The sequence below is a fragment of the Rhinopithecus roxellana genome, chromosome 13 (genome assembly GCF_007565055.1).
Source record: "Rhinopithecus roxellana isolate Shanxi Qingling chromosome 13, ASM756505v1, whole genome shotgun sequence".
Lineage (NCBI taxonomy): Eukaryota > Metazoa > Chordata > Mammalia > Primates > Cercopithecidae > Rhinopithecus > Rhinopithecus roxellana.
Genome location: NC_044561.1, coordinates 114,946,184 through 114,955,027, shown reverse-complemented (window position 1 = coordinate 114,955,027; position 8,844 = coordinate 114,946,184). Strand labels below are relative to the sequence as shown.

Below are 8,844 nucleotides of genomic sequence, written 5' to 3'. Positions count from 1 at the left end.
CCAGCTACCTGTGAGACCTCCACCTGCGGGCTGAACCCCCGCCGGCCCCCGCGCGCGCCCAAGGTCCCCGCCCCCTGCCTGCGATCCTTGGCGTGCAAGACCCCGCCCCGCCCCCTCGGCCCGCGGGACCCCGGCCCCGCCCCGCCCCCGTGGCCCCGCCGCTAGTCCCGGGGGGGCGGGGCCGCGCGCAGCGGCGTCTCCAAGGCGGGGGCACGAGGCAGGGGGCGGGGCGGTCTCAGCGCCGGCCAATCAAGGCCGCGATCACATCCATGCAAATACGAGCACAATGGAGCGAGCCCATCACTCGCCCCTGCAAGCAAGCTTGAAATGGGCTTCTGCCTGAGCGGCAGCCGGCATGACCAATGGTTCTGTGTTTTGGACCGGCGAAGCCCAATGGCGCGACAGGGAAGGCGGGCCCGAGATGGGTTAGGGTGTCCTTGCAGGGTGTCTGAGCTAAACTTCACCAAATAATAGCTGTTTGTATTTTGGCTGCTGCAGGAGCCATTTTAGGTAAGTTCTTCTCTTAACTTTTTATTTTCCTTCCTGGCCTCGGCGGACCGGCCTTGTCCGCGGGTCCCCGGCCCCGCCCCGCCGGCCGGGCTAGGGTGCCCCTTTGAATGGAGCCGGGATGAGGGGCTGCGGCGGCGTCCAGGCCCTGCCGGGCTGGGGTCCGAGCGGGGCCGGCGGGCGGGCGGCCTGGCGGAGGGCAGGCGGCGGCCTGCGGCCTGGGGAGAGGGGCGGCCTCTGCCGCGACAGGCTCCTGCGCCCGCTCCCGCTTTCGCTTGGGTCGGGCGGCCGTCCTTGGGAGTGCGCTGCCGCGGGCCGCGCGCAGGGGCGGGGGTCCGGGCAGACCCCGGCCGCGGGCCTGGCGGGCGGGGGCGGGGCGTGCAGGGGCCCCCCCCGGGGCGGGCGCGGTGGGACCCCTGGGTCCGGCCGCCCTGGGGCGGGGGTGACCGCTATTCCCGCCGCCGCCCCCGCGGAGAAGTTGCTCTATTCGCGTCCTGCGTCTGTTTGCAGGGGTGGAGGAGGGTGGGCTGGTGCCAGGTTGCTGCTCCGGGAGGGGGCGGGGGCCCCGGCGCGGCCTGGGATCTCGCACCCCCTCCGCCCCCTTCTTACGCACTAGCGCGCACTCGCCCCGAAAATTGGAGCCCTGGAGGGGTCCTGCAACCCCGCTGCCAAGTTTTGTGCATTATTAGATTGCATGTTTGAGCTTTAAAAAAAGATCTATCTGTCCTCTTCAAGGTATTTATTTTCTTCGCTGTTGAGAAGTAACGGAGTCCGTTGCGCCCAGATTTCCAGGGACATGCCTGTCGGATGTGCAGAGGGTTGGCAGCTACTTGGGTTTTTTCAAAAGGCGTTATTAGGAAATCCCCTCACTAGTGAGATAATTGAAATTTGAGTTAGTTTGCAGCTTCAGTTTTATTTGATACAATTAAAAATGCATAAGCAGGCACTTTATATTTGTGTACATAAAGTATTCCTAGTTCCAGTTATGACTAATGTGACTATGGTTTCAGTCGTGTGGCATCTAATAAGGCAGTATAATTCAATTTTGATCTTGTAGGCCCCTGTTCTCCAAATTAGGGTTTATGGAGCATTAGTAATCTGGCCAAGGTTTCTGGTGAATCCTTGGCATCTCTGAGCATCTCTCTGGGACTGTGTGCCTTATTTCCCACCCCCTGAAAACTCCTCGATTCTGGTGGCAGATCCACGAACACAGAAAATACACATTTTAAATATTTACAGTTTTCAGGATGTCTGAAATATTGCCGAGATTTGATTATGGTTTCCCAGATGGTATGTAAGAGTACCATCCCAGTGGGCCCCCAATTTCGATGTACTTTGTGGAAATATGTTTGTGGCGTTTGGGGAAAAAAACTGGGGCAGACCACTTGGTTTTGCTCCCTAGGCTGATGTGAGCTGTGTGACTTATTGGGGGTCTGTCCCATTGATTTCATGGCACAGTCGAGTTTGACTGTAAGCCAAATTGGAAAATCAGGCTGGCAACCTCAGAGAGAGTTTTTGTGAACTTTATGGCTCTCTGGCAACAGAAAGAAGATTTGAGATCTGTGTATGATAAAATGATTAGGCATGAATCCTCAAGTAACATGATTTATGCCAAACAGAGCAGGTGGTTTCTTATAAGCAATGCATCATTATAACCAAAGGCCTTGGGAAAATGCGGAGTGGTAAGATTATTAATTTTGGAGTTCTTTTTGTTCCAGGGCAGATTTCATAGGTGAATTATAAGCTTTTTTGAATTTAAACTTTTTCTTGATTAGTGGGCGACTAAAAGCTAGCCTGCACACATCTTTCCCCACCTTTTTGTTAGCTTTGGAGTCTCTCTACTAGTAACCAAACTACAGTACTGTTCTTGGTGTAGTCTGGGCATGGGCGAAGTAAATCTAGATCTGTTGCGAAATTGAGTTGTGTTTCAGTGTGGTATCACAGTTTCCCTGGAGTCACGTTTTTTATTCTGCAGTTATTTCTTTGCTTTTCACATTTAGCTCTTCTGTTACATTTAGTAGCACTGCAGACTCTTTCAATATGATCATTTTTACAACTTTTAAATATTCTGTGTCTTTATAATTTTTATAATTTATTATTCGTGTAGTTGGAAGTTCTCTGAACTCATCAATGTGTTAGTTGAGGCAAACCACACAAGAAATTGAAAGACAAGTTAGAAGTGAAGTGGGAAAAATACGACTAACTGCTGCATTTCTGGAAGAACCTTTGGCAGTTTTGTTTTTGTATTTATTGATTTACTTTTTGTATATTTCAAATACCAAAGAAAACCTGAAGCAGAATCATATCTCATTAGAAACCACATCTTATTTATGATTTTGCTCTAACATTGCAGAAAACCTGTCAGAAACAACAGGCGGCCCTTGGGCTACTACGTCTTGGAGAGCTCCTTGGTTTATAAAAGTTTCAAAGAAATGTTTTGGTTTTCTTGGAAGTATGACTTTGCCCCAAGCAGAGTTTGTGGTTATGTCTTCCTGTGTTATACCATGAGGTTCCACAACATCAGGCTTGATTCTCCCTGTAGGTGCCTATGTTTTTCACCTTTCATGGAAAGACTTTAATTGGTAATTACTAAATGAGATCACTCACGGACCACCCATGTTCTGAATCTCTTTGAACAAGTTTAAGGATTCAAAGATTCTACCTGCAAAAATGTCTTTGGTATAGGACAGTGACAGTATATCCATATCAACTGAGGAGGCTGTACTCTCCCTCCCTCCTTCCCCTTTCCCTGCCTGGTGTAAGGCGGCTTGAAATAGTTTTGTTTTTAATACATATTTAATGATTCTCTTATACTTCATTGCTCATGCAGAGCTTTAGTTTAATTCTAGTGAGAGGTGGAGTGAATTCCATAGGATTGCCTGCCTTCTCCTATACCAGGTTATTATATTGAAAACTCTTTGAAATACATAAAATGATAGCTAGGGCTGAGATATCTCTTCCCTAGAGAACTTTTTTTTTTTTTTTTTTTTTTTTTTTTTGCAATGGAATGTGACATACTTGTGAGTGGAGCAAAAATAATTAGCATTGATTGAATACCTGGTGTTTGTCCAGTTCTCAGCCAGATACTGGGGCTACAGAGTTGGGAAAAATACCTTTGCTTTCATAGCCACTTCATGAGGCTGGGCTGCAGCTCAGAGAAATGAAGTAACTTATTAAAGGCCATAAAGGTAGTTAATGATAGAGCCAGAATTTGAACCCAGATGAGCTGTATCCAAGACATGTCCTTTTCACCAGTAGTTCTCTCTAAAGATTTGTTTAAAAGCTCAAGCATACTGTTGTATTTTAGTGGTAAGGTGTTAGGTTAGTTAACAAACACACCTTCCCTAAGTTCTACATGTGCATCCATTTTTACTTTTCCGTTTCAGGAATTTGTCACTGCAGAGGAGTGTTGAAATACAGTGAGGACACCCTTTCCCCCGCTTTGTCTCCATGGCGTAGGAGTGGTCTTCCTGGGGCACTTAGGAGTTCAGGTGTACCCTGGTACAGTAATAACCATGAAATACAGAGGGAGAATGCAGTCACTTTTTCCTTTGCCAAAATGTTCTTTTCTTCGGTTCATGTTGTGGAGGCGTTGATACCCTCATGAGAAATTCTGTTACTTCCATAAAAGTCCTGAAGGTAGTAAAATGGAGTTATTTAAAAATATCCATGCTTGTCCCTGTTTCTGAACTAAATCATCTGCATAAAATCCAAAGAAAAATGTTTATTTTTGCCTATAGTACCTGTATTTGTTGGTTTTTACAGTCAGTAAATGGTGATTCTGTGCATCCTCTTACATTTATTCATTATGTTGTTTGCCATCACTGTTCTATTTTGCAACCTTTAAAATTTGTAATGGGGTGTATATGATATAACTTAAATCGCTCCTATTTTGAAGAATCAGGATTTTTTTTTTTAAATTGATGGACGTTTTTTCTTTATAGTCATAACGAAGGACTTAGAAATTTTAGCAAGGAGCAAACCTAAGTTTTCAATGGACTCCCGTGGTGCTTTTGTTATCTGTTTCAATAATATTACTAAGACAGTATTTGAAAATTTCAGGATGCTAGGAAGTCAAATTGTAAGATAACCAGGACAAGAATCCAAACATAAGTAGAAAGCGATGGATACATATTTGAATTTTCCAAATAAGTAAAGGGAGATTTCCATTTTTTTTACCCCTTTATTAAGGATACTTGTAAGGGATAGTCGCTGATCGCACTTTATGGATCAAATATGTTATTCTTTATCAAGTAGTTAAATTTTTAATGTATTTTGGATTTGCTTATATACTATGTGACCAAGGTATTTTGGTTTTGGAATTTTTTTTTTTTTTTTTTTTTTTAATTCTAAGATTGTCTTTATGTAAAAGCCTGGCTTCAGGTTAAAAGTTGCAGCTACTGGGGTAACAGAGATCTTTAGTTCCTACCTAAAGGTTTAGGCTTTTTATCCTGTAGTTCGTGGACCCCTAGGGAGTCTTTGGCTGGTCTGTGAATGCCCCAAAATAGTATGCAAATTTTTGTTTGTGTCTGTGTATTTTATAAGCAGACAGTCCATTGCTTTTTATGATTCTCAAACGGATCCATGACTCTCATACCCCTACCCCCATACCTTTCCACCAGCATACAAAAAAATACGAAGGGTCATTACTTTAGGTCATTCTAGAACAACTGCTTTGCATGAACAAAATCTTCTGCCTGGATGCTGACTTCTTTGGACCTTTTTTGTCCTTTAGCAAGTTCTGCGATCTCAGCCTTGATCAGTTGGCCTGGGCTTGGGGAAGAACTGCATCCCTCTGGCAGCATTCAGGCATTCCCTGGGGTTATCCCCCAAATTCTTCCCTCCCTGCGATCACATGGAAGCATTCCTTGCCCTTGCCCTCGCAGCCTGATAGAGTTAAAGGTTGGAATGGGAGACATGGGGGCTCTTAGAGGGTCCTCGGCTTCTCCTTTTCACACATCTGCCTCTGCAGATGGGACTAGAAGGGTGGCTATGGCAAATGTGGCTGACATTTTCTTGCTTTAAATACTACTTCTTACTACTTCTGCTATTGCTTCATTCAATATGTTAGGAGGAAAAGGGATTTTCTTTCTTACACTGAAGAATAATTAAAAGAAGCCCTCCATTTTTTATATTCCCCAGACTTTTATGAAATGCTTTGCAACTTCCATTAGTGCTGATTTTTAGTGGAGTTCTTCGTTAAAATAATGTGTGGTTGAACATAAAAGCTTGTTTTTTTTTTTTTTTTTTTTTGAGACGGAGTCTCGCTCTGTCGCCCAGGCTGGAGTGCAGTGGCCAGATCTCAGCTCACTGCAAGCTCCGCCCCCCGGGTTTACGCCATTCTCCTGCCTCAGCCTCCGGAGTAGCTGGGACTACAGGCGCCTGCCACCTCGCCCGGCTAGTTTTTTGTATTTTTTAGTAGAGAGGGGGTTTCACCGTATTAGCCAGCATGGTCTCGATCTCCTGACCTCGTGATCCGCCCGTCTCGGCCTCCCAAAGTGCTGGGATTACAGGCTTGAGCCACCGCACCCGGCCAAGCTTGTTTTTAGACTGCTAAAAGTTTTACAGAGAACATACTTACAAAACCAGGTGTTACTATATAAAAAGGATTTTATATTAAAGTTCTCAGAGCCTTATTATTTACTTAATAAGTCAAGCAAATTGCTAAAACAATATTAGAGTAACAAAAAAATTCTAAGAATAACTCTAGGAGGTGGTCAAACTTGAAGTTATTCTGGAAATTTTTTTGTTGGGCCAGACCAGAAGTTGAATAGAAGAAAAATCAGTTTATTTTGTTTAATAATAGATAATAATAATTAGATTAGGGAAAATACCTAAGCTTTAGGCAGATGGCAAAGGGCATTGACTTGATTATTTGGTTTGTTCCTTCCTTAAGTGTATATGAGTAAAGAAATATATCTGGACTCTACTTTGGGTCCAAGAAAAACCATCAGTATTCTAAGAAATACTTTGAAGGATTATGTCTGGTAAGCTGAGTCTAGATCATAGATTTTATTTACGGAGAGAATTTTGCATAATTTAACACAGAGACTTTATTATTGCTCATTGTGTATTTTGGCTTAGCAATTCTTGCACTGTTGGCAGTCTAAATTAAACTATGGGCTTGGATGAAAAAGTTAAGCCATCATTATTGTTGATCCCGTGATAGAATCAGATCACATTATAAGTGATGACACCATTAGATTGCTTCTTTAAGTAAACCTGGTATAATATCACTTAAGGGATTTAGGGGTATTTTGCTTAATGGAATTAACAGTTTTGCCTTGAGTTGTAAAAATGCACTGAGGAAATGATAGAGGATATGAAAGAAGTCACTAATGACCAGCTCCAGAAAGATAAATGTAAAAATGTAAAAAAAATAAGCTCTTGTGGATCAGGCTACTAAAAGTAGTCTACAGATTCCTGCAGGTCTGTGGACTGCTTACCTGTCTGACAAGGTGAGTACAGAACTTGAAGCATGTAGATGCTTTTATAGCAGATGGTTAGAAAAATGGTTTGTTGAATCTAATAATAAAAGCAATTAGTTTATAATTGTAGTCCTTTTTAATTTATTTTTTCCTGAAAATTCATTTTTTCTGGTGTTTTATGAAAGTCTTGGCTGTAGATTGGGACAGAGCAAAAACAAAAACTAGTTCTTCACTAATCATAGTGTTGGGAAACTTCAGCATTACCTTGGAGCATGTTAGAAATGCAAGTTTTGCTGGGTGTGGTGGCTCACGCCTGTAATCCCAGCACTTCGGGAGGTCGAGGCAGGTGGATCACCTGAGGTCAGGAATTCAACACCAGCCTGGCCAACATTGTGAAACCCTGTCTCTACTAAAAATACAAAAATTAGCCAGGCATGGTGGCGCGCACTTGTAATCCCAGCTACACTGGAGGCTGAGGCGGGAGAATCGCTTGAACTCTGGAGGCAGAGGTTGCAGTGAACTGAGATGCAGTGAACTGAGATCACGCCATTGCACTCCAACCCGGGTGACAGAGTGAGACTCTGTCTCAAAAAAAAAAAAAAAAAAAAAGAAATGCAAGTTTTGGGGCCCCAGTCCAGACTTACTGAAATAGACCACCTGGGGTTCCCAGGAATCTGTGTTTTAACATGCTGATGATTTTGTGCACATTGAAATTTGAGAAACATTGGTCTAGATCAGCAGTGTTCAGTAGAACTTCCTGTTATGATGGAGGTGTCCAGTATCTGCATGGGAACTACTAGCCACTGGTAGTTTTCAAGCCCTTAAGATGTGGCTAGTATGACTGAGGGTGAGAATTTTAAATTTTATTTAATATTAGCTTAAATTTAAATAGCCACACATGGCCAGTGGTACCAGTATTGAACAGCACAGCTCTAGACCCTTTAGCATCTCTACCCTCTTTGGAGCAAAGGTGGATTTTTTTCTGTGTCTGTGAAGGAAAATATAATAGGAAACAAGATTGTCCTTTAACCTAAAACGAGTCTAAGCAAACTGTATAATAAAATTCGACAGTTATTTACCTATTTATATTTGTCTGTTTATTTTTATCTGAAAGTTGATTTGAATGTTCAGAAAATAGTAAGATGAGAGAATAAATTTAGATGTGTCTTGTAAGGCTTTACAAAAATCAAGGTAGCTGTTTCAGCAGGGCCTTATGACCCTTCCTGTCTATGACTAACATGCATGATGTCTTTCAGCATGACTTTTGAAGCTTTTTTCTTTCATACTAAGATTGAAGATAGGCAGCTTTTACGTGTAACACTGTAGTTCTCCTGTTCTCAATAAAAACTACTGGCTATAGGGGTTCCCATTACTTTAGACCAGTAATGGATGTTTTTACCATACAAAGTATATCAGGTTTATCAATTAACTTTATAAAGAGAATCTTGTTTTTTCAAAATAACATTTACCAAGCCTGCCTTGAAAGACTGAGTCTTATTCTCTGTTCCCTTTCCAATGTATTTTTAAAATTGATTTGTTAATAGAAGCAGTTTCTTTGGTTCATTCGGGGTTGCACATTCTTCTCCATTTCCTCTCCCCATCTACTTGTAAAGGGGGAATACAAGTTTTAAACTCCTAAAAATCAGTGATAAGATTGATTCTAGTATATTGATCGAAATCTATTGCAAAATTGAAAATTATGTTGTGATTGACAAGAAGGAAATTACCGTAGAAGTAAGCACAGGCTGGACACCAGTGGCTCATGCCTGTAATCCCAACACTTTGGTAGGTGAGGTGGGCAGATCACTTGATGTCAGGAGTTCGAGACCAGCCTGGCCAACATGGTGAAATCCTGACTCTACTAAAAATACAAAAATTAGCCAAGCATGGTAGCAGATGCCTGTAATCC

General features: G+C 42.9%; 1 protein-coding gene across 2 annotated transcripts in view; it reads left to right on the top strand.

Moving 5' to 3' along the window:
* Positions 1–453: 453 nt before the first annotated feature.
* The window catches only part of LOC104681621 (chromodomain-helicase-DNA-binding protein 6-like), a 180,294-nt gene continuing 171,903 nt past the window's right edge, over positions 454–8,844 (top strand). For both annotated transcript variants that reach the window (XM_030915211.1, XM_030915212.1), the window contains exon 1: positions 454–510. The gene's annotated coding sequence lies outside the window, so the exon portion shown is untranslated. The remainder of the gene's footprint in view (positions 511–8,844) is intronic.